Here is a 24,910-nt window from a genome sequence, read left to right as displayed (position 1 = left end):
TTTTAGACAGCCATATTGAGGGGGGAGGGGGTGGGGTGGCAAAAGAAACATTAAGAGTAAAATCTATACGCCGTTGGGGAATGAAACTGCAGAGTGGGAACAAATTATTTAGTTAATTCATTATACCGCATGTAATGGATTACAGGCCTCATTGCAAGATATTTATCGTAGGGAATAGAAAGTGGGGGTTTCAAGCTACAGAGAGGAAGCAAAGGTTCTCGACAAATATTGCTACAGCTTGAAGAGACAGTATTGGTTCTTGCGCGAGAAGATTCATCAGTAAGCAACCATTAACTATGCAAAAATACGCCCTCTGCACAGGTGGTATAGCATCTTAAGTCTCTGCCGCCCTTGACTAAGTTCGACCAAAACTGCGAAGTGGTATGAAAATTTACTGTTAGGACCGTGATATAGAATTGGCTACTGGCAGGCTGAATTTATGCCGAGATATTCTGCTCAGTCACATTTTAAATGGTTAGAAATATGTATAAAAATATAGAAGAGGAAGGGTTCCTTACAAACACGGGTCGGAGGGGGACTCGTGTTTAGCCTAGAATAAAAACTACAGTGTATTATAATCTTCTCTTAAGCAAGAACTAGAGCACATAGATTTAATAACAGCAGCGAAAACGCGACAGAGAATCTATAAATCATCATTACCATTCCGGCAGACTATTCGCGGATTAATGGTGGGGTTCAGGGTGTTCTGCCGCATTTTCTCCACAATATTTCGACGACTGACACAGCCATCTTCAGGTGGCTGGAATCCTGGCAGCGAGTACACGTAACAGCAAAACTCGTAGCACCTGAAGAAGACGCATGGGTCGGTCTTTAAATATTTTGTGAGAAAATGAAAAGAACAAGTAGGCAGCACAACCGGAAGCACACTATTAATCAGTCACGCAGAGAAAACCTGAGAGACCATATGGCCGGATAATTGAATACTAATTGTGTTTAATTCGGGTTCGCAGTCTCGTTGAATTTTTCGAATAACAGAATTTGACTGGTAACAAGAAATATTAGATAACGAAGCGTGCGAGAGAGACTGACGGATCACGACTAACAAGGAAACCGTGAGACCTGTTAATCACATATATTGATGAGTCTTACGTTTGTTATAGAGGTTCTGAGAAGGTGGCTAGCTGCTTTACATATGACGGCCCCTAGTTTCCGAGAAACGTTTGTTACAGAGGTTCTGAGAAGGTGGCTAGCTGCTTTACATATGACGGCCCCTAGTTTCCGAGAAACGTTTGTTATAGAGGTTCTGAGAAGGTGGCTAGCTGCTTTACATATGACGGCCCCTAGTTTCCGAGAAACGTTTGTTATAGAGGTTCTGAGAAGGTGGCTAGCTGCTTTACATATGACGGCCCCTAGTTTCCGAGAAACGTTTGTTATAGAGGTTCTGAGAAGGTGGCTAGCTGCTTTACATATGACTGCCCCTAGTTTCCGAGAAACGTTTGTTATAGAGGTTCTGAGAAGGTGGCTAGCTGCTTTACATACGACGGCCCCTAGTTTCCGAGAAACCGACGTCAAAGTTTAAATATGTACCTCCTATACCTGTGACGTTAATCAGGTTTCGACTAGGCACAAGTAGCGCACCGTGTAGGGTTCACGGTTACCACTATGGCGGTAGAGGCTCAAATCTTGCCCGTGTACTTCCTTTTTTCCAACGTCATCGTATAGAATATCATAAAATAGTACATTTCATACAAAATTATACAAAAATAGTCATTTCCTCCGTAGTAACTTCAATAATAAATCAATCATTACAGCGAACTTTCTTCATATGTGCATTCGGTTTGTTACATAATAGATTACGGAATTGTCTTACTTGCTATCGGTTGCTGTGCTAGAGCAGAATTCCGGGTGGTTTGTGTGGTAGAAGCAACCGAAAAACAAATTCGCAGAGCACCTCTCGCATTTAACGAAAGCTGCTGGCACGCAGATTTTTCAGAAGCGATACCAAGAATAGGTCAACAGCCTTGCCACATTGTTAACACCGGTTCCCGTCGGATCACCGAAGTTCAGCACTGTCAGACTTGGCTAGCTTTCGGATGGGTGATCCTCCGGGTCTGCTGAGGGCTGTTGGCAACAGGGGTGCACTCACTGCTTGTGAAACCAACTGAGGAGCTATGCTATCGAGACGTAGCAGCTCCGGTCACGAAAACTGACAACGGCTGGGACAGCGGTGTGCTGACCACGTGCCCCTCCATGTCCGCATCCAGTACCGCCAATCGGCTAAGGATATCACGGCGGTCGGTCGTTACCGTTGTGCCTTCCGCAGTCTGTTTGTACGGAGCGATACCGGATAACGCAGTTCGTTTATTTTCAGTAAGATTGTTGTTTTTTCGATCAACATCGATGCCATCCACGCTTGTTTGATCATTCCTGTGAAAGGTGGTGCACTAAATTGATGCAGAATTAAATATTGTATTTTTATGGAATTTTCCTTCGAAGCGATTTCTCTGTTACACTTTAGCACGATGGAAGGCTTTTGAGTTTTTCCGTAAAAATAAGCATCGCGTGGTTCGAAAAGTGGAGTACATTTGGGTGAAAAAATGAAACTGTGCAGGTGCGTGCTTTTCTTTCGTCTACAAAGATTTGATCTTAAACTGTATGATCAGTCTTCCCTCCCCAGGAATCAAGCGAAAGTTGCCCAAGTATCTGGAAGTGTAACAACGAACCACAAACGGTACAGACATTTGAAGAAAATTTGCTGTAATGATAGATTGATTAATGCAAATACTGCTCTGGAAATAACTACTTTTGAATAATTTTATATGGTATTTAGTATTCATTGATATAATGTACAATGAAATTTGAACCCGTGACGCTAGCGTGAGAGCTGCGAACCGCAGTCGCTGCGCTACGGCCGCTTGCTCGAAAGATGATTAACGTTACAGTTATAGGATTTACGCGTAAAACTTCGGAAAATTGGGTACATTTTTTCTGTTTGTAATAAAGTCTGTTTTCTGTGTAAAATTCTTGATCATGCTGTACTGGCTATTTGCTCCACGGTACTGATTTGTATTGCTGCATCTGTTCGGTTTTCATATAGTACAACAAAATACAGACTCAGGCATTTTACTTCAGTATTCTTTTTTTTTCCTTGCCACTTTATTGGTGATACTTAAACTCTCTTTTAATTATTCATCCTACACCGTTACCACTTTTCTCTAATACACATTTGAAAAGGACTGGAGATAATCTTCATCTACATCATACTCCGTATACCACGTAATGATGTGTGGTGGAGGGTATTTTTGGAGCCACTATCTGATCCCTCCAACCCTTTTCCACTCGCGAATAGTGCATGGGAAGAATGATTGTCGGTAAGCCTCAGTATTGGCTCTAATTTCTCGAATTTTGTCCTCGTTGTCAAAGCGCGAGATGTATGTGGGGGAAAGTAATATGTTAACAGACTCCTCTTGAATAGCGCTGTAACGAAATTTCAATAGTAACTCTCTCCGTGCTGCACAACGCCTCTCTTGTAACGCCTGCCGGTGTAGTTTGTTTAGCATCTCCGTAACGCTCTCTCGTCAGCTAAATGATCCGTGACGAAACGCGCCGCTCTCCGCTCTCCGTTGAATCTTCTCTATCTTCTCTATCAGTCCTACCTGACAGGGGGGCCCAGGTATATGAACAATACTCAACAAATCGGGCGAACAAGCGCCTTATAAGCCATTTATTTCGTGGATGAGATACATTTCCTTAAGATTCTTCCGATAAATCTGAGTCTGGTATCTGCTTTTCCCACTATCTGTTTTATGTGGTCATTCCACTTAAGGTCGCTCTGGATAGTTACGCCTAGATATTTTACGGCACACGCTGTCTCCAGCTGTTTGTCGTCAGTAGTGTAGCTGTAGAGCAGTGGATTTCTTTTCCTATGCATGCGCAGTGTGTTACATTTATTAACGTTCAGGGTCAACTGTCAGAGCCTGCACCATTCATCAATTCTATGCAGCTCGTTCTGCAAATTCTTACTATCTTCTGGCGTTGCTACTTCGGTATAGACAACTGCGTCAGGCCGGCCGAAGTGGCCGCGCGATTCTGGCGCTGCAGTCTGGAACTGCGAGACCGCTACGGTCGCAGGTTCGAATCCTGCCTCGGGCATGGATGTGTGTGATGTCCTTAGGTTAGTTAGGTTTACCTAGTTCTAAGTTCTAGGGGACTAATGACCTCAGCAGTTGAGTCCCATAATGCTCAGAGCCATTTGAACCATTTTGAACCAACTGCGTCATCTGCGAATAGCCTTAAAGAGCATCCGGCGCTTTCTAGTAGATCTTTATATATACTGTAAAAAGCAACGATCCTATCACACTTCCCTGTGTACTGCGAATATTACCTTTACTTCCTTAAGAGCAAATGTTGAGTTCTGTCTGCAAGAAAGTCTTGAATCCAAGGGCAAGTCTGCTCCGATGCTCCGTAAGATCGTATTTTTTTCATTAAACAGCAATGCGGGACGGTGTCAAATGCCTTACTGAAATCAAGGAACACGGCATCAACCTGAGCGCCGTTGTCCACTGCGCTGTGGATCTCACGGAGGAACAGAGCGAGCTGAGTTTCGCAGGATCTCTGTTTGCGAAATCCATGTTGATTTTTACAGTGCAGATGTTCATTTTCCAAACACTTCATAATTCTTGAGCATAAAACATGTTGCACAATTCTACAACAGACTGACGTCAACGATACAGGTCTGTAATTGTGTGGATCTGTATTATGGAGTTTCTTAAAACGGGAATGACAGAGCTTTTTTCCAGTCGCTAGGTACCTTTCGTTGCTCAGGCGATCTACGATAAATTACTGCTAGAAGGGGAGCTAGTTCTCCCGCATAATCTTAATAGACTCTTATAGGTGTCTCATCTGGTCCTGACGCCTTTCCACTACTGCTTTTCAGTTCCGCGATCGGTTATTTCAGTATCTCCCATTTCGATGTTCGCACTACGATTGAAAGGAGGGACAGTGTAACGATCCTCCACGGTGAAACAACTGCGGAAGACCGAATTCAGTGTTTCGGCCCTCTCTCTCTCTCTTATCTTCCGTTTCGGAGCCGGTGTGGCCGCCGAGAGATTGAATAGATGATTTTTACCCACTTACTGATTTTACATACGACCAAAATCTTAGGGTTTTTACTCAGGTCGGTTGACAACGTGTTACTATCAAAATCATTGAACTCTTCTCTCATTGCTCTCCTTACGCTCATTTTCGCTTCGTTAAGCTTTTGTTTGTCAACTAGGTTTGTACTTCTCTTGAATCTGAGATGAAGTGCTCTTTGTTTACGTAGTGCTTTTCTAACACCGCTATTAAACCATGGTGGATCTTTCCCATTCCTTAAAACTTTATCCGAACATACTAGTCTAGGGCATACTGAACGATGTCTTTGAATTTTTTCCATTTGTTCTCCACATCTTCGTCTTCATCACCCAATATTTGATGCTGACTCCTGAGACATTCTGAAATTTGTATCCTGTCACCCTTGCTGAGCAAATGTATCTTCCTACATTTCTTAACATTCCTTGTAGGACCCGTCGTCATAGATGCTGTCACAGCCTTATGATCACTGACAACTTCTTGTACGGTAACTGATTCAATAAGTTCAGGTTAGTTTGTTGCTAGGAGGTGTAAGACGTTACCCTCACGAGATGGTTCTCTAATTATCTGCTCAAGATAATTTTCGGACAAGATATCCATCACATTGTGTTACATCTGTACTTATTGTAAAGGGCTTAGAAATTTCGCCGATGAACTTTACTTTTGATGCTGTTTCTATAATTGTTTTAAGGAACAGATTCGCCAGTTTAGTTTTAATACCAAAATTTCGGATTTTTTCTCTAGATTTTTTGTATCAAGATAGTTAAACGCCTTCTTGAAATTCACAAATTTTACAACCATGACTTTAAAGTTGAATCTCTTGATATCACTTTAATCAACGATCGAGTGTTTTTTTCGGTACTGGTGAATAGAATTCTATGTCATTGTTTTATTTGAAAATGCTGTTAATGTATTGTGCTTATCTACAGCTGTAAACTAGAAATAAAAGTTTGCGTTTGGTAAACGCATGTACAGTTTCTGTACCTTTATAGTGGCTTAAATAATTTGTCACATGCGAAACTTTACTATCAGACGCCGGAGTTGTTAGTTGTTGACGACGAAGGATCTTTTGCAGCCAGCACGTCAGGCAATAACGAACCTTCTGGAATTTCAATCTGGAGACAGACCGTCTTGGCGCATAGCAGCGATGACGTTATTACTGTATAACTGAGCAATTCGACGGCGCGCTAGCAGTGTTGCGTGCCTGGACACGCAGCTCTGCAGAGCATTCAGCTCCGCCATTCTGTCAGTGGTGCGACGGCACGACAATCGTTGTTCCGCCCCGCCCCCACACGATAGCAGCCGACACGTAAACAAGAGGCAGCTGCGGCGCGAGTATGGCCGTTTGTGGGTCCTTTCCGCCTTTGTATGAGAGCCATGCTAAAGTCTGATCCGTGGCACGCGAGTACCATGAGTATTTCGTGGAGAGGGGGGAGGGAGGGAGGGAGAGAGAGAGAGAGAGAGAGAGAGAGAGAGACAGAGAGCGCGAGCGCGGGCAGGGGGGAAGATAGTCCTCGGTTCTCATGTAGCCAGAGAATTAGTCAGTGGAATGATACAGCTGCTACATTGACATTTGCAGTAGGTGTGCTTACAACTGCACTAGCGGGAAAACCAAAATTGCTGCTCTTTCGCCTACAGTAGCCATTGAGAAGCAGTGTCGCTGCTGAAACTCCCGCCTAAATGAGAAATCTATTCTTTAACATTGTTACTAGTAGCAAAAACATTTCGCGAAATTTATGCTGTACGCGGACCGAATGTGAAGACTGAAGATGATGTGCGCCAATGGCGTCATTTGTTTAACAGTTGAATGACTAATGCTCATGATCAGAACAGAAATGGTTATTCACTTTTACTGAGCATCGAACTAATACAGAAAACTGATGAAAATTCACAATAATCCGAGTCCACGATATTTCAACTGTCGGACAACTTACCGCAGATTTCTCTGAATGATTTGCGTAAGATCGTGATCACACAGTTAGCATGCTATCTAACTCTAGGCTTTGGTAAATATTGAACGACGTGATGTGTAATTACGAGACTATGGAATAAATTAGCTTTATACTGGCATATGGCAATATTTTATATGCCATGTGAATAAAAACAGGATCCAGGTAGGCTGCATAATTTTTTTTGTCTAAACGACTGGCCAATTTCGAACCTTGGCCATTTTCAGGCACGTGTCTTACGCTTCTAGCTTCCTTTTTTGCTATAATATATTGCTGGCGTATAGCAGAAAATGAAGCTGGAAGCTTGGATACGTATTTGAAAATAGCCCAAACCGGAAATTGGCCAATCGCGTAGATAATAAAACAAATGATACAGCCTACCTTGGCCATTTTTTCATTCAAAAAACACGTTGAAGCTGTGGATCCCCAAAAAATAAAATATTAAAACTTGATATACATCCCAACGGAGGTTACTTTCCAGATAGTCCTCGTAATATTGACATACCGCCCTGAGCAAAATAGTTTATTATTTTTTTGTACATGCAAACAAAATTGCTTCGCAGTGTTTGTACTTGTCAGTTGATTACTGTTGCGGTCAATTCTAATAGATGGCATAACGCACCACCTACTTCCTTGTACGAGGTTGCCAAAACAGGTTAATACAATGGACCTCGACACGGAAGTGGTGAAACAGATTTACATCATTGAAATTTCCGTGCAATGCAGGACAGTGTGACGGACAGGCGCTGTTCACTGGACTGTGCACCCATATAGCTGGCTAGACATCTTACTAGTTGTCTAGTGGTGTATCGTGGATTGTGGGCCTGAGACAATGACGATGGTTATGGGGATGTTGCATGTGATGCGTAGTCCTTCAGCACTTGATTGAGGGGGAGGATTCCACTGGCACTGGTTCTTACGCTCTCCCTTCTCTCTGTCATCGGCAGCACAAACACTACACCGTTCTCGACACCCAATCCTTAAAGTCATCGCCACTAAACAGTTTCTAACATTTTGCGTGGTGTCTGTTTATTCTAAGTCGTGTCTCCCTACCACTTTCGCGCAACGATGCCCTGAGCGTGTTTTTTAGGGAATTTGAAACGTCCCCTTAGAACAATTATACACGACTGTGCTTAAGCTGACACACAATATTTTTAGCGCAACGCAATCTGACTTTCAAAAATCCCTACAAAAGAATGGCCCTGACTAACATTAACCTATACCTTTCACAAATCACTTACCTCACAAAAATCTTAGTTACTCGAACTACTGCAATACAGCGAGCGCCACTACTGCCAGCTAAATAAAAGATTCAAACTACGGAAGGCACTAACTACTGATAGGCATAGTTAGCAAAATGAAAGATTTTGATAGAGAACAAACAATGTATTTACCTTAATAGTGTTGAAAAATCATAATATACATAGCAATTCAAAATATCCAGTATTACAAATTTCAAAACTCCGCCATCTCTCTCCCCACATCCACCACTGCTGGCGGCTCACCTCCAACTGCGCAACGCTACGCGCTGTTAACATCCAGCTGCCCCTCTACAATGGCAGACAACAATGCAAACTAGCCACAGACTGCACAAAGCACAGCCAGTGATTTTCATACAGAGCGCTACGTGGCATTACCAATATAAAAATCTAAACAGCCTACTTACAAATTGACTAGTTTGAACCTGGGACCTGTTGCTGGTAAGGAGACGCCAGACCACACATGACATGTAGAGTTCAGAAGAGTTCAGTGAGACTAGCGATGATATAACCAAATACTTAATGATCTCAGCGTCAGCTCCACTGCACTCCCTGTAAAAGAATCTTAATACTAACTAAATTTAGTGGAAGGGGTTCAAGGCTTTCCTATTTTTAGTTAGCTGGTAAAATAACGTTGAAAAAGCAGTTAAGTTTACCATTGGAAATTTTATTCTACTCACAAAACATTGTTTATAAATTGCACTATTGATAAAAGGAAATATTTTAATACAGGATGATAAAAACCAACTGCTTTCAGCAAAAATGTGAACGAATATTCCATGAGTGGGTTTCAAAGTTCTACAATGGATCGAAGGATGACCTATGCCATATCACATCTATAATCTAGGTTTAAATTAAGTTTCACAAAAGAGAAAACTATCAAAATGGTCTACAGTGACCCTCAATTAACTTTAATTACTTATCTAACTTGTCGTAAATTACAGTGGCTGATGTGGCTTCTCAATAATTATATAACAGAAAAATCATCGCGTTTCAGATTTTAACTTACGTAGCAAATGTGAATACCATGAGCTTTAATTGACGATCGACACTAGTATTACAATAGAAAGGGGGTGTAACAGATGAGACTTCTGCAGTTCTGAGTGAAGATTTATGCGCTGTTGTGCGGCATCGCGTGCGTTCATTACCTTGTCGTTGGTCAGGCAGTGTCGGGGGGCGGCTTGTGGCGCAGCTCCATACAGCTCGGAAGCAACTCTCTCCTAACTTCTCCTTACTACAATTTACCGAAGTTGGTTTAAAAAAAAACTATCTGGCTGTGTTTTCATCTGACCAATCACGGTCTCAATGTTAACCTTAAGCTCCGCCTACAAAAATTCTGTCTATCCAATGAGAAACGTTATACTTTTCGTGGTGGGGCAATGTTTTTAACGTTTGCAACGTAACAGAGACGCGAAAAAGTCTCACGCTAAAACTTGCAGCTGGTGTGGCCCTTTTAGTGTTATCGTATGATCTGTACTGTTCTTCTGGAGGGCTCTATCTTTTAACAGGGGCTGGGGGTGGTCCTGGCGGTTACTTTTCGTGGTGGGGCAATGTTTTTAACGTTTGCAACGTAAGAAAGACGCGAAAAAATCTCACGCTAAAATTTGCAGTTGGTGTGGCCCTTTTAGTGTTATCGTAAGATCTATACTGTTCTTCTGGAGGGCTCTATCTTTTAACATGGGCTGGTGGGTGGTCCTGGCGGTTGGCTGGCGACGTGGGTGTCCGTCCCTTATCTAGGGCCTTCTAGCTTAACACGGTTCTGCTCTCGGCTTCTGTTCTCGTTTCTCCCCTCGGAACTGCGTCTGTCTCACGGTGGGAAGGTATGACATGCATTTAGGCATTCTTGTGTTAGTTTGTGGTATTCCATTTGCTCACTCGTTACTCGTATTACTTTGGTTAATTTAATGTCACGATTTATTCGGAGCTATGTGACATACTGCTGGATTTGCTTATCATGTCAGGGTTTTCATGGAAGGTGTTGGATTTGCCTGACACCTTACAAGTTGTACCCAAAAACTGACAGTCGCTAAGGAAAACGGCTAGGAAGGAAAACCCAGTACAACGTTAGTACCTGTTGGGCATTCCAAGGAGGTAATGCACAATTTTACCCTTTCTTCTGTCATTTGCAAGATTCTGTAACGACCTGCAAGCAACCATAGTTTCGAGAATCGAAGTTTTGATCCAATTCAATAAATATGAAACTATATTAGTAATTCTAGACGAGTCTAGAAAACAGTTTTCTATGTATTTTAGTGAGGGGGATTCGGAATGATAAAATTTAGGAAATGGCAAGTTAACAGATAAAAGGAAGCATAGCCACCAATTTAGTATACCGTTTATTTCTTTTCTCTTTTTTATTTTCGCTCACAATTTCTGTGACATTGAGTATGTATTATCTAAACGTAACATGATATGTGGAAGAGTGAAGATGAAACTTTACGATCTAGTTGATATCGACATTACAGAATACTGAGTAACATACACTCTAAGAAGAAAAAAGAAGAAGAAGAAATTATGCACCACGAACGAATTATCCGAATACGATGGAAATCAGTAGATGTGATGAACATGTGCAGATAAACAAATGGGTACCATTTGAGAAAAACTGGATGATTTGTTCAAGAGAAAGAGCTTCACAAATTGAGCAAGGCAAAACGCGTTGGTCCAACTCTGGCCTTTATGCAAGCAGTTATTGGCCTTGGCATTGATTGATAGTTGCTGAATGTCCTCCTGCGGGTTACCGTGCCAAATTATGTCCAATTGGCGCATTAAATTTCAAAACCCCGAGCTGATTGGAGAGCACTGCCCATAATGTTCCAAACGTTCTCAATTGGGGAGAAATCCAGCGACCTATCTGTCAAAGATTGGATCTGGAAAGTATAAAGCAGGCAGTAATAATTCTCGCCGTGTGAGGATGAGCATTATCTTGCTGAAATGTAAACCGAAATGGTTTGCCATAAAGAGCAACAAAAATGCGTGGAACATCGTCGACGTACATCTGCGCTGCAAGGGCGTTGCGCATGAAACCAAAGGCTGTGAAAATAAATGGCACCGCAGACGATCATTCCTGGTTGTCAGGCAGTAGGGCGAGCGACACTCAGGTTGGTACCCCACCGCTTTCCTGGGCGTCTCCGCGTCTGGAATCTCATTGCTGGAGTACAGTTGTCTTCAGCGATGAGCCCCGCTTCCAAATGAGCCCCAGTGACCAGCGGAGATGTGACTGGAGACGCCCCCTACAGCAACTGCTGATCACATTAAACGTGAATCATAAGCTCAATTAAAAAAACAAGAATGAATTTAATTAAATTAGTTGTGTGTTTGGATACTCAAAAGGAATAAATAGAAACAACCAGATTTCATACCTCTCATTCACGAGACAAATTGTCCTTCACAAATAAATGAATGTGCATTACAGATGTGGACGAAATTGTGCAGGCCTTGAAGAAAAGAAATAGCTTTTGAATGAAAAAAATTACCCTGAGTCTTGCCTTTTGACTTCCCTATCATACCGGAGCTGAACGGTACTTCACCACAGCAAATGACTTTCCTGGGGCGTTGTGGCCACGAGGACCGCCGCTGGTTGACGTGCGTTCTGCATATCGGGTCTGTGCTCACAGACTCGTCTGGATGTGGTTGAAGCACGATGAAACCTGCCCTACACTGAAATAATTTTCCGAAAAATCCTATCTCAAATTTAATTAAAGACGACGACGGTATGCGTCCAGATCAAAAGCAAAACCTACCTTTAAGCTTGTGAAAAGTTCAGCACAAAATCATGAACACTTCTAACAGGAGAGTAAAACATATGGCCCTGAGTGAAGCTCCTAAATAAACAGGCACTTAAAGCCAGAGCTCCCCTAACATGGATCAGCAAACGAAAATTGTAGAAAGTCCCTTCCACTTCCCGTAATCATAACCAGCAGACTGTCAAATCTTGCAGTTATGAACAGAGCCTAGACTGTCATAACTGAAAGTTAAACAGAAAACTGTCGTCTTGGCTGTGTGCTAAGACAGATGGTCTGCACTTGCTAAGTACCAAACGGAAGTATCTCCTGTCAGTCGCCAGGGCAGCCGGACATGTAGATGCCTGTCAATCTCGTAAAGCTGTCCGCCGGACTTTCTCATGCTCGGTTCGGAATTTCTCTAAAAAGAGGGAAGCTAAACAGCATTGGTGGGGGGGAATTACACCGTCCGTCTGCCGAAATTCTTAAGATTTTGAGTTAAGAGAACCACCACAGCGTGGTTTGCGGAACGCTCTGTTTGCCCCTGCAGTGCAGTGAAACGGCGACGAGAAGTCTTGCTCAGAGTTTTCGCCGAATCTTAAGCCTGTAGTACACTTTAGGGGCAAAAATTGCCCTCTGCGTACGGTCTGTCTAAGAAGGCGGTCCCGCCCTCGCGGCGACATCGCCTATCTGGCAGCTAAGGCACGTGTCTGGTGGCCGTCCCGTGTGAAACCTGCCTTCTCGCTCAGACCTGGCACAGTCTGCTCTGCCACGAGCCAACTCATTGCTACTAAGAGCCGAACTAAAATTGTCGTAAGAAGTAGAAAGAATGTCATTGAATTAAAGGATAAAGAGAGTAAGAAGGCGAAAATGTTTGCACACTCATTGACTACTCAAAGTGCCGGCGGCTGTGGACGAGCGGCTCTAGGGGCTTCAGTCCGGTTCAAAAATGGTTCAAATGGCTCTAAGTAGTATGGGACTTAACATCTGAGGTCATCAGTCCCCTAGACTTAGAACTACTTAAACCCAACTAACCTAAGGCCATCACACACATCCATGCCCGGGACAGGATTCGAGCCTGCGACCGTAGCGGTCGCGCGGTTCCAGACTGAAGCGCCTAGAACCGCTCGGCCACATTGACCGGCCTTCAGTCCGGAACCGTGCTGCTGCTATCGTCGCAGGTTCAAATCCTGCCTCGGGTGTGGATGTGTGTGATGTCCTTTAGTTAGTTAGGTTTAAGTAGTTCTAAGTCTAGGGGACCGATGACTTCAGCAGTTAAGTCCCATAGTGCTCAGAGGCATTTTGAACCATAGTGCTTAGAGACATTTGAACCATTCGAACTCATACAAGTAACATAACAATTTTGCGTAACCGCTTGGTTTAATTCTATGTAAGTCATTCAGTAAGGTAATTTTAAACGAATAAAAATATGGAAAACGGCACTTATGTCTATGACGTATTTCAAAGTGAATAGCATTAAATCTCTGAGGAAACATTCGTCACGATATCCTGTTGGGAGACATTTGTTTCACGGGGTACTTAATGCTTTACATCTTACACTTTTAATAAAAAACCACTCTTTCTTCAGGCCACAAGTGGCCCATCGGGACCATCCGACCGCCGTGTCATCCTCAGACGAGGATGCGGATAGGAGGGGCGTGTGGTCAGCACACCGCTCTCCCGGCCGTTATGATGGTTTTCTGTGACCAGAGCCGCTACTATTCGGTCGAGTAGCTCCTCAGTTGGCATCACGAGGCTGAGTGCACCCCGAAAAATGGCAACAGTGTATGGCGACCCGGATGGTCACCCATCCAAGCGCCGTCCACGCCCGACAGCGCTTAACTTCGGTGATCTGACGGGAACCGGTGTATCCACTGCGGCAAGGCCGTTGCCTTACACTTTTAATAGTGTGCATTTATTTTTTCTGATAGGCCGTAACAAGTTCAAAGAGTGGCAATAACGTTGTCTGCAAAATCAGCCGCATGTTTGCCGAGCTTATCTCAAACATGTCTTGTGGGACTCAAGACTCATAATCAAACTGGCCACTGTATGGACTTTTTGTACCCCAAGACTAAACTCGTGTGATCGCGTGTTGCCATCTTGCAGCTTCAAATCATTTCCCATTCTATTAAAATAAGAGAAGGGAGATGAGTCAATATTGTCATACCTTGAAAAATTGCTTACTTATACAACCACGTGAAACAAGGGAATGTTAGCATCAGTTTCGACGAAGTTTGATCTGACTTCTCATGAAATAAAACTACTCCTACTGTCCTTTGGAATCTAAACCTGAACTCAGTCGTAGAGGGAAAGGTTCTTCTTTGATGTGCAGCTCGGCTTATATCGTAGGGTGCACACTGTTCACAACCAAGGAAGGCAGCTCAGTGGCTAGGCCAGCCGCTCAAACCATGTCCGCCAATCAAAATCTAGAATTTCAGTATTGTCCCTAAAACTGAACGTTACGAAATAGATTAGCATTCTGTGACTAAGCGTTGAAGTCAGCCGTTTGTGACAGTGGAAAATTGTGATGGCCCGGAAATCCGAGCACTCTTCCCGCACTGACCCACACTTCCACGTGCCACACTGTCTACATTCGTCCAGGGAGAAGTGCTACGATAGCCGAAGTGGTTCAGGCGACCACTCGCGATAAGCGAGAAATGCGGGTTCGAGTCCCAGTCCGGTACACATGTTCATGTGTCGCAAATAGCTGACTTCAGTGTATAGCGAATAATATATTTTCGTAATATTTAACACAGCTTTAATCGACAGTGAAATGCATGCATATCTGAAGGACATTGTACTGTGAAGATACAGTCACTGCGTAAACACAGACAATGTAACCATCGATGATAACAGGGGACGGTTCCTTTGAGAAGCACACAGCCGATTTCTTTCGCCAACCTGAGTTTGTTTTTAGTTTTTAACGACGTCTTTATTAACGGAATTTTAAATTCCAGTATTTCCTTATTTCGCTGATTAAACTTCCTCATGTGACGAATGCTAACGACTCACAGTATTCGATGTATCTGTTAAGGGATCCTAAACTGATAGCTCTGAGATGAAACAATAATGATCTAAAATGTGTATTTACTGTTTCACGAACATAACTCACATATTACTGCAAACGCAGACATAGCTTGCAGCGGTCGCAGCGACCGTTTTAATTAATGTACAGGTCACAGCCGCAGGTCGCGTAATATTTGATTTGTCTGGACGTTGTGTTGGTGATGATGGCTAGTGGTGCTTTTAATTGGTAACGTGTTGCCACTACGGCAATGAATAGCTTAGGATGTTCCCTTTGACCAGCGAAACGGGCCGAAATAAGTATTACCCGATCTGAGACCGTGTTCTGTACATGAATTACACACTACAGCAACAACCACACCTCGCAGCAGAGTTCAAAGTGACTACCTCCAGTCTCAACGCACGCATTAGAACGCAATCCTTTGAGAGATCTGAACTCTGTGTTCAGAATCGTTTGGCCCTGCTGCTTGCACACGTTTCATATTACGGGCTCTTGGTTGCTGCTCCTCTAGGAATTTTTGTTCTTTGAAGTTCGCATTTGACGTCCAAGATGACGGAAACTTATTTGATGAATCTCCTCCCACATCACCAGACACCGTCTCCTCAAATTATACCGAATGAAGAATTATTGTGAATTTTAAAATTTTAAAAATGAATTATTGAGAAATAACCTTGGACAGCTCTCTGCAGTTCGATCCTCAGTCTCGTAAGTTTTTACGCGGGTGATAGATTTCTTAGGTTAGACACCTAGAGCGAAACTTTTCTCTACACATTCTATCAGCTTACCGGCCACTGTATCCCGCTGCACCATAAATTAAACGCACGTCTAGAACTTCATGTAACGACAGCCAGGCACGAACTGTAAAATTAGTCAGCTTCACCATGGACACAAGGTAGCGTTATCGAAATAGAGGTCGTCTTCATCTTTTTCTTCCTTTCTTCCTTCCTAAGCTAAAACCTGTTGCCTTAAATACCCCTCACTCTACCCTGAGGTTGTCGCTCAGTCTTTTCATGGGCGGCCAATATTTCTTTTACCGGCTGGTGATTTATTTCTTTTCACAACTTCATTTCACAATCGTCCGTTCGTGTACCTTGTCTGTGTGCTCCTTCCGTTCATGGTTTCTCTTCTATATCTACTCGTAATGAAATTCCCTTTACATCCTTTTCTAATGCTTTTACTTCTTTCTCCATGTGTCTTCACTGTAATCCTTCACAAAATTTTCATTTCTGTCGATTTCAAAAGTCTTTTTGTTTTTGACTTTCCCGGTCTTGTCTCAGCTGTGTAGACGTCACAGGTAGCTATTTGTTACGAAACATTAACACATTTAAAATATGTGCTTCAATTCAAATAGTTTTGAATGCTCTACCGTCTATATGATTTTGAGCATGTATGTAATTTTCGTTATCATCATCAAATCACACAAAACCAATACTGCCTACAATGCAAATGATTAGTAACTGTTTTCGCTATATAAATAAAAATATAAATGTTTGTGTGCCCAAAATATTAAATCTCCGAAAGTTATTTACCGATTGGTTCGAAATCATAACACAGCCTTACATTCATTTATCTGTTTTTATATATATAAATAAATATTATTCAAACGTTTGGACAGACGTATACTGTATACACACATCAAAAAAAAATTTGTATCACCCTGGTTCCCAGAACTCGGGAAGATAGACGTTGACTGTGGATATTGTATCACAGACACAGTCCCTCTGACTGTTCAAAGATGTCACTAAACCCGCCCAAAGATGTAACCCACCATGCATGAGCGGCGCCTATTAGACGGAGGAGGTCCAACAACCGATCAGTTGCAGTGATTCCACCAGGAAGGAGGTATACGGCTCGTGTTGTCTGCAGTTCAACCTTGCCTAGATGGTCAATACCACGGTTAGATCGCGTCCGCATTGTTACTTTGTGCGAGGAAGGGCTCTCAACAACGGAAGTGATAAGGCGTCTCGGAGTGAAACAAAGCGATTTTGTTCGGACATGGAGGAGATACAGAGAGAAAGGAACTGTCGATGACATGCCTCGCTCAGGGCTACTACTGCAGTGGGTGACCGCTACCTACGGTTTATGGCTCAAAGGAATACTGACAGCAACGTCACCGTGTTGAATAATGCTTTTCGTGCAGCCACAGGACGTCGTGTTACGACTCAAACTGTGCGCAATAGGCTGCATGATGCGCAACTTCACTCCCGACGTCCATGGCGAGGACCATCTTTGCAAGCACGACACCAAGCAGCGTGGTACAGATGGGCCCAACAACATGCCCAATGGACCGCTCAGGATTGGCATCACGTTCTGTTCACCGATGAATGTCTCACGTGCCTTCAATCAGACAATCGTCGGAGACGTGTTTGGAGGCAACCCGGTCAGGCTGAACGCCTTAGACACACTGTCCAGCGAGTGCGCAAGGTGGAGGTTCCCTGCTGTTTTGAGGTGCCATTATGTGGGGCCGACGTACACTGCTGATGTTCACGGAAGGCGCCGTAACGCTGTACGACACGTAAATGCCATCCTCCGGCCGATAGTGCAACCATATCGTCCGCAAACTGGCGAGGCATTCGTCTTCATGGACAACAATTCTCGCCCCCATCATGCACATCTCGTGAATGACTTACTTCAGGATAACGACATCGTTCGACTAGAATGGTCAGCATGTTCTCCAGACATGAACCGTATCGAATATGCCTGGAATTAATCGAAAAGGGCTGTTTATGGACGACGTGACTCACCAACAACTCTGAGGGATCTACGCTGAATCGGCGTTGAGAAGTGGGAAAATCTGGACCGACAGTGCTTTGATGAACTTTTGGATAGTATGCCACGACGAATACGGGCATGCATCAATGAAAGAGGATGTGCTACTGGGTATTAGAGGTACCGGTGTGTACAGCAATCTGGACCACCACCTCTGAAGGTCTCGCTGTATGGTGGTACAACATGCAACGTGTGGATTTCATGAGCAATAAAAAGGGCGAAAACGATGTTTATGTTGATCTCTATTCCAATTTTCTGTACAGGTTCCAGAACTCTCGGAACCGAGGCGATGCAAAACTTTTTTTGATGTGTGTAGTGTTTTTTTTAATAATAAACTTTGGCTGACTTCTTTAGCAGATAGCACTGTGTCTGGCAAGTCATCTTCTTTTGTATATGAAAGCAGAGTTAACATGCATGCAAAATCCCGTAAGATGCCCCTGCATTTACGAGGACGTCTAGAAAAGTAATGCTTCCGAATTTCTTATGTGTAAACAAAAGTTATTAAGAATCTACTTCTTTATTGTTCATATGTACGTATTTATTACTCGAGACAGCCACCCTGGTGACGAACACATTTCTCCCAACGAGGGACCATGTTGATACCGTCACAGTAGAATGTTGAACTTCTGTGGAGCCACAGTCTCAACCCTGGTTGCACCGCTTCACTGCTATCAAAGTGAAGTCCTCGAAGGTGTTCTCTAACTTTTGGAGACCGATGAAAATCGGATGGGGCCAAGACGGGACGTTATGGAGGATGATTGATGTCAGTGAAACCTAGGCTTTGGTACCGAGCGAGGTGGTGCAGTGGTTAGCACACTGGACTCGCATTCGGGAGGACGACGGTTCAATCCCGTCTCCAGCCATTCTGATTTAGGTTTTCCGTGATTTCCCTAAATCGTTTCAGGCAAATGCCGGGATGGTTCCTTTAAAAGGGCACGGCCGATTTCCTTCCCAATCCTTCCCTAACCCGAGCTTGCGCTCCGTCTCTAATGACCTCGTTGTCGACGGGACGTTAAACACTAACCACCACCACCGCTAGGCTTTGGATCGCTGCAGAAGTGGCAGCGCTCGTGGGTGGTGTGGCATTGTTATGATGGAGTGGACGAACTCTTCGAATTCGAAACTCGATTACAGCACGGTGTTTCTCACGCAGCGACACAGTTACGTTACACACCGCCATGTTACCAGCTACAATTCGGAGGCCTCTAGCAGCAGAGAGTTTCAACTTGTATCAGCGACATGGGGAATTCGACCGAGTAATAGGTATGACATGTAATACCTCAGCCGATATAGAAAACACAATAAAAATTCCGTGTCATTACTTTTCAGCAGGTCTTCGTAAAATAAAATCAACTTACTAGCCCCACTCATGAGAGTTATTTCTAAGTGACTGTAAATTCGAAGAAGATGATTGATTTTTGTACTGTTGTGACAACTTACATGTATGATGTTCTACTGAGATTCATTAATTTTGAACCGTCAGTCGCCCGCATCTCGTGGTCGTGCGGTAGCGTTCTCGCTTCCCACGCCCGGGTTCCCGGGTTCGATTCCCGGCGGGGTCAGGGATTTTCTCTGCCTCGTGACGGCTGGGTGTTGTGTGCTGTCCTTAGGTTAGTTAGGTTTAAGTAGTTCTAAGTTCTAGGGGACTGATGACCATAGATGTTAAGTCCCATAGTGCTCAGAACCATTTGAACCATTTTTTGAACCGTCAGTCTTTTCAGTAGCATTATGTTGGCTGCCGTTTCTGTCTGTCTCACAAGGATTTCTTTTCTGCAGGTCTGCTCTGATGGAAGTGTTCATCTTACTTTGTTACGTGCCCGAGGACTTGTTTTCTTGCTGCCTGTTAATTCCTCCAGTTGACGAATGCCGTTGTCTGAGTGGCTGCCAGACTATTATTCTGATTTGTATAGGATTTCGCTCATGTACAGGGTGGTCAGAAACAGTCTGGGAAACTTGGAAGGGTGGTGGAGAATAGGTTGTGCTGAGAAATAATCGCTAAGCAAAATTCGATACGTTGCGCTGTTTCCTAGTTTATTAGCTTTTGGAGCTAGCCAGTCAGACAGCTGCGCGCGCGAATTCAAGCGGCAAGCCAAACGTGTTTTTGTTTGGTTTCCTGAAACCGAAAAAAAGAGAGATACAAAAATTGGACATGGGACGGTAGTAACGACCGAATCAGAACCAAACGCTGGGCAGTCTCGTACCCTGTCATCTACACTATGAGAACAACTGACATTAAATGTATCTGGCGGACCGCTTGAATTTGTGCGCCCAATGGGCTGTTTGGCTAACTTCAATACTAATTGACTCGGAAACGACGCAACGTATCGAATTTTCTTCTTGACAGTTATTTATCAGTATTACTTAGCCCGAAACATCGTTAAAAGCTTATCAGGCTGTTTCTGATCACCCTGTATTATTGCTCAGTAATTACTTGCTACACTATGTAGATCCTCCCACTGAATGGCTATAGCGCAGCAACCTTAGTGATATATTTTCAGAAAAACTGTCTACGATTCAAATGACAGCATAAGCTTTATTTAAGCGTTTCGCCTTTTAGAGGCGTCCTCATACATTGTTTGGGAAGTGTGGGTAATGTATTACTCATAATTATATGTGCACGTACTACGTAAGACAGTGCGCATAAGTACTTAGATATTCACAACTACATACTGCAATTTGTATTGCAATATATATGTTTCAAGTTTATGAGTGTGTCCCTCTTAGCACTGGTGCATGCCTTCGCTGAAAGTGCATACCAAAACTTTATCTGTTACTGACTAATGCAATACCCGCAGTTCCGAAACAAATTCTGAGGATGCCTCAAAAAGACGTAACGCGTAAATAAAGTTGCTTCTTCCATTTGCAGCCTAGACTGTTTTTCTTACTAAAAATACCGGTACATTTGCTACGCTCTTGAGAAGGCGTTAGGGACGTGAAGACACGGTTTAATGACCAAATTTTGGGTTTTCCTTGGTTACCTATACAATTATAGGCAAGTGCTCAGATAGTATCATGAAAGGTAAATTCTGGTTCATTTTCCATTACATGTCACATTTATTACTGCAACTAGGATCATTTTGATCTTTACAGTGCAAACAGTCCAAGAAGATTAGAAACGAAAGTAGGGATCATTAACAACGGAGCACAAGCTTCGGTTGAGGAAACACGAGGAAGGAAATCAGTCGTCATTTTCAAAAGAACCATCCCAGCATTTGCTTTAACAAATTAAGTGAAACCACGGAAAATCTGGTTCCGAATGGACAGGCGGGGACTTGAACATCACCTCGAAGGGAATGATCTATTGATACGTAATCAGCATGGTTTCAGAAAACATCGTTCTATTCGCACGAAGTAATGGCCGCCATCTACAGGGGATCTCAAGTTGATTCCGTATTTCTAGATTTCCGGAAAGCTTTTGACACCGTTCCTCACAAGCGACTTCTAATCAAGCTGCGGGACTATGGGGTATCGTCTCAGTCGTTCGACTGGATTCGTGATTTTCTGTCAGGAAGGTCGCAGTTCGTAGTAATAGACGGCAAATCATCGAGTAAAACTGAAGTGATATCAGGTGTTCCCCAGGGAAGCGTCCTGGGACCTCTGCTGTTCCTGATCTATATAAATGACCTGGGTGACAATCTGGGCAGTTCTCTTAGGTTGTTCGCAGATGATGCTGTAATTTACCGTCTAGTAAGGTCATCCGAAGACCACTATCAGTTGCAAAGCGATTTAGAAAAGATTGCTGTATGGTGTGGCAGGTGGCAGTTGACGCTAAATAACGAAAAGTGTGAGGTGATCCACATGAGTTCCAAAAGAAATCCGTTGGAATTCGATTACTCGATAAATAGTACAAATCTTAAGGCTGTCAATTCAACTATGTTTCTGGGTGTTAAAATTACGAACAACTTCAGTTGGAAAGACCACATAGATAATATTGTGGGGAAGGCGAGCCATAGGTTCCGTTTCATTGGCAGGACACATACAAGATGCAACAAGTCCACTAAAGAGACAGCTTACACTACATTCGTTCGTCCTCTGTTAGAATATTGATGCGCAGTGTGGGATCCTTACCAGGTGGGATTGACGGAGGACATCGAAAGGGTGCAAAAAAGAGCAGCTCGTTTTGTATTATCACGTAATAGAGGAGAAAGTGTGGCAGATACGATGCGCGAGTTGGGATGGAAGTCATTAAAGCAAAGGCGTTTTTCGTCGCGGCGAGATCTATTTTCGAAATTTCAGTCACCAACTTTCTCTTCCGAATGCGAAAATACTTTGTTGAGCCCAACCAACATAGGTAGGAATGATCATCAAAATAAAATAAGAGTAATCAGAGCTCGAACAGAAAGGTTAGGTGTTCATTTTTCCCGCGCGCTGTTCGGGAGTGGAATGGTAGGGAGATAGTATGATTGTGGTTCGATGAACCCTCTGCCAAGCACTTAAACGTGAATTGCAGAGTAATCATGTACATGTACATGTAGATGTAGATGTAGAACAGCCCCCCTTCCGAGTGGCTTACCACCGTGCCACTTCGCTCGGTCTCATACCAAGACAGAGCTTTCAGGCACTAAACGTTACCAGGGGAAGGAAATGCCCCCTTTCTAAAACAAACTTATTAACGTGGTGGAGTGACGAGGAAGACGACAGACAGTGAGTCCCTTGTTATGCCCGTCCCCATAGGGCGAGATCCATCGTCGGCACGCGCTCGTCCCATCGCAAGGTGGTACTTCCATCTCTCGGCTTCCCGGTAGCCACCGGCGGCTGCTGCAGCTGCTGGTGTCCCGTGATCAAGGCCCCCGCAATTGCTGAGCTGTGGATTAGCTGGGCGGCCAGCAGTAATGACCGGCGCCGCGGGGAGTCTGCTGCCGATGCCTCACCACGCCACGCTGCCTCACCACGAGCCCCCCCCCCCCCCCCCCCTTTTCGTGCACAGCTGCACGATAGTGAGACCGCCATTTCCCGTTTGTTTCTGCAGCCTCTGCCTTCATTACCTCGTAATCACCAATCAAACATACAGTAGCAGTCTATGATCTCGTTTACCTGAAAAATGATCTTAGCAAGAGTTTTCTTACCAAATTAAGCATGTGAATTACGGATACGAGTGGTAGTCAGCTATCACCTCGAAACAAATAAAGCTGCAGTGAAAATAGGTCAGTGCTGTGCAGCCTTTCTGAGACCATTACCGCTGAGCGTAATCGGGTAACGGCTGTCACCCCTCTCCCCCAAGCCCCCTACCGAGCCGTAGCGGAGAAGCGAGGCAACTGTCCCCCAATTGAAGCAGCTGATCGCCGCCATTTGCAGGGATGAATCCTAGTACTGGGGTTCTGATTTGAAGTATATGAGACGCAATAAGAGCAAATTGAAGCACAAATTAAACATATGTTTGTTTAAAAAATACTGAGTATTCCAGTCTATTTTAAAAGTGTACTTAAATGAATGAAGTTTCCTAATTTCCGAAATAAGTTTGCATAGAGACGCGAAATTTAAGAATGTAAGGCTCTTTCCTGACAAGGTGGAACGAGTTTACATAAAGTTATTTGCATTAGATAATTACATGAAAATTTTAAAGTAGCAGACAGTACGATTATATTTGCCCCTAATTCCTTTGCCATTGCAATACTAGTGGAAATGCCATCACAAGTAACAGCTAACACACTGACATTTACATCATACAACATTGTAATGGCCCTCTCCAATAACATGTCACTGTGAGTAGCGTTAATAAGCGGGATTACTTTATCGTTTTTAGCTTTTAGTTCTTCTAAAATATTTGCTAATTTGCAAATCTTTTGCGTCTGTCTTTTGCACTTTTTGTTCACTGTATTTAACTTAGTCTTATATTGCACAATTTTTGCTTCCTTCCTTTCTTCAATTTTTTCAAACTTTTCCTTCAGCTTACTTGGACTTGATGGAAATGAATAATTGTGGTCTCCAGTGTAACCAGAAACGTGCACATTAACACACACGTTTTCTGCTGTCTCAACATTTCTTGGCTTTGGCTTTGGAGGTTTCCTTGCCTTGGTAACTTGGTAAAGGAACGTTTAAAATTACACACACTGACAGTATTTCCACACTATATTGCACGATTTCCAGGACACTATACCTTTTTCAAATGAGTTGGAAATCCAAATACTGTCAGTATGGCATCGTCGTTCAGTTGAAATCTATTTACATAATTTTGTATGTAACAATTCTCTTCAAAATGAAGAGACCACGGCAAATGATTTGCTGTCGGTTGGAAGTTCTCTCTCCGAGTAGCAACTATCCATTTCCGATTTAGAAAATAATTTCTAAGGGGAAACCTAAACAAAAACAAACGCTAATGATGTATTATTTCTCCATGAAAATACTATATACAAGTAATAGAAAGTAACAAACAACCAGAAATGACTGACCTGTGAAATGTAACACTGTTTCCGACTTCGTCTTTGCTTCCATTCTTACTGTTACAATTAAAAGCAGTACACGAACGAACCATGTTGACGCACTGTTTCCCTGCAAATGGCGGCTTCTATCACGTTCAATGTGGGGACGCGACACTAGCGCCAATGCGCGGTCTAGTTTTTATTTAGTAAGTCTATGCTCTCCCCCTATCATCAACAGCATTAGCGCCTAACTGAAATTAGGACCAAAAAAGAATTTTCTTTGAACACTTCTGTATTTAAAATGACGAAAGATAAATAATATTTACTGTCTGTAAGATTTTATTAAATCACGAAATAATGAGTGAATGAGACACTTGGTACTCCTTATTTCTAAAAACTTTTTTTTTTTTTTTACAAAATGATGAAGCAATTTTCAGTGCATCGCGATTGCTATCTATAGCTGCCTCTCAGAAAATAAGGCTGACTATCGACACTGGGCGTAGACACAAGTCACAAAATATGCTACCTCTTGCACGACTCCTCTCTCCAGCGATATTTGCTTCACCCACGTCCTGCACTACATCTACGACTACATGTATACTCTGCAAACAGTACCAGCCACTAGGACTCCTTCCTGTTCCATTAATTTATAGAGAGCGGAAAGAATGACTAACTGAATGTCTCTGTGCGTGCAGTAGTTATTCTAATCTTATCCTGACGATCCCTAAGTGAGAGA

The 24,910-nt window shown here is 43.3% G+C and overlaps 1 non-coding gene and 1 pseudogene across 1 annotated transcript; one reads left to right on the top strand and one right to left on the bottom strand.

Moving 5' to 3' along the window:
• Nucleotides 1–13,796: 13,796 nt before the first annotated feature.
• LOC126163799 (5S ribosomal RNA) lies at nt 13,797–13,914 on the bottom strand (annotated as a pseudogene).
• A 4,691-nt stretch (nt 13,915–18,605) lies between these two features.
• Nucleotides 18,606–18,678, top strand: Trnaa-cgc (transfer RNA alanine (anticodon CGC)). Its single transcript has one exon. It is a non-coding gene; the product is annotated as a tRNA-Ala (tRNA).
• The last annotated feature ends 6,232 nt before the right edge of the window (nt 18,679–24,910 follow it).

Source organism: Schistocerca cancellata, chromosome 2, assembly GCF_023864275.1.
Source record: "Schistocerca cancellata isolate TAMUIC-IGC-003103 chromosome 2, iqSchCanc2.1, whole genome shotgun sequence".
NCBI lineage: Eukaryota > Metazoa > Arthropoda > Insecta > Orthoptera > Acrididae > Schistocerca > Schistocerca cancellata.
This window is presented reverse-complemented; position numbering and strand designations above follow the sequence as displayed.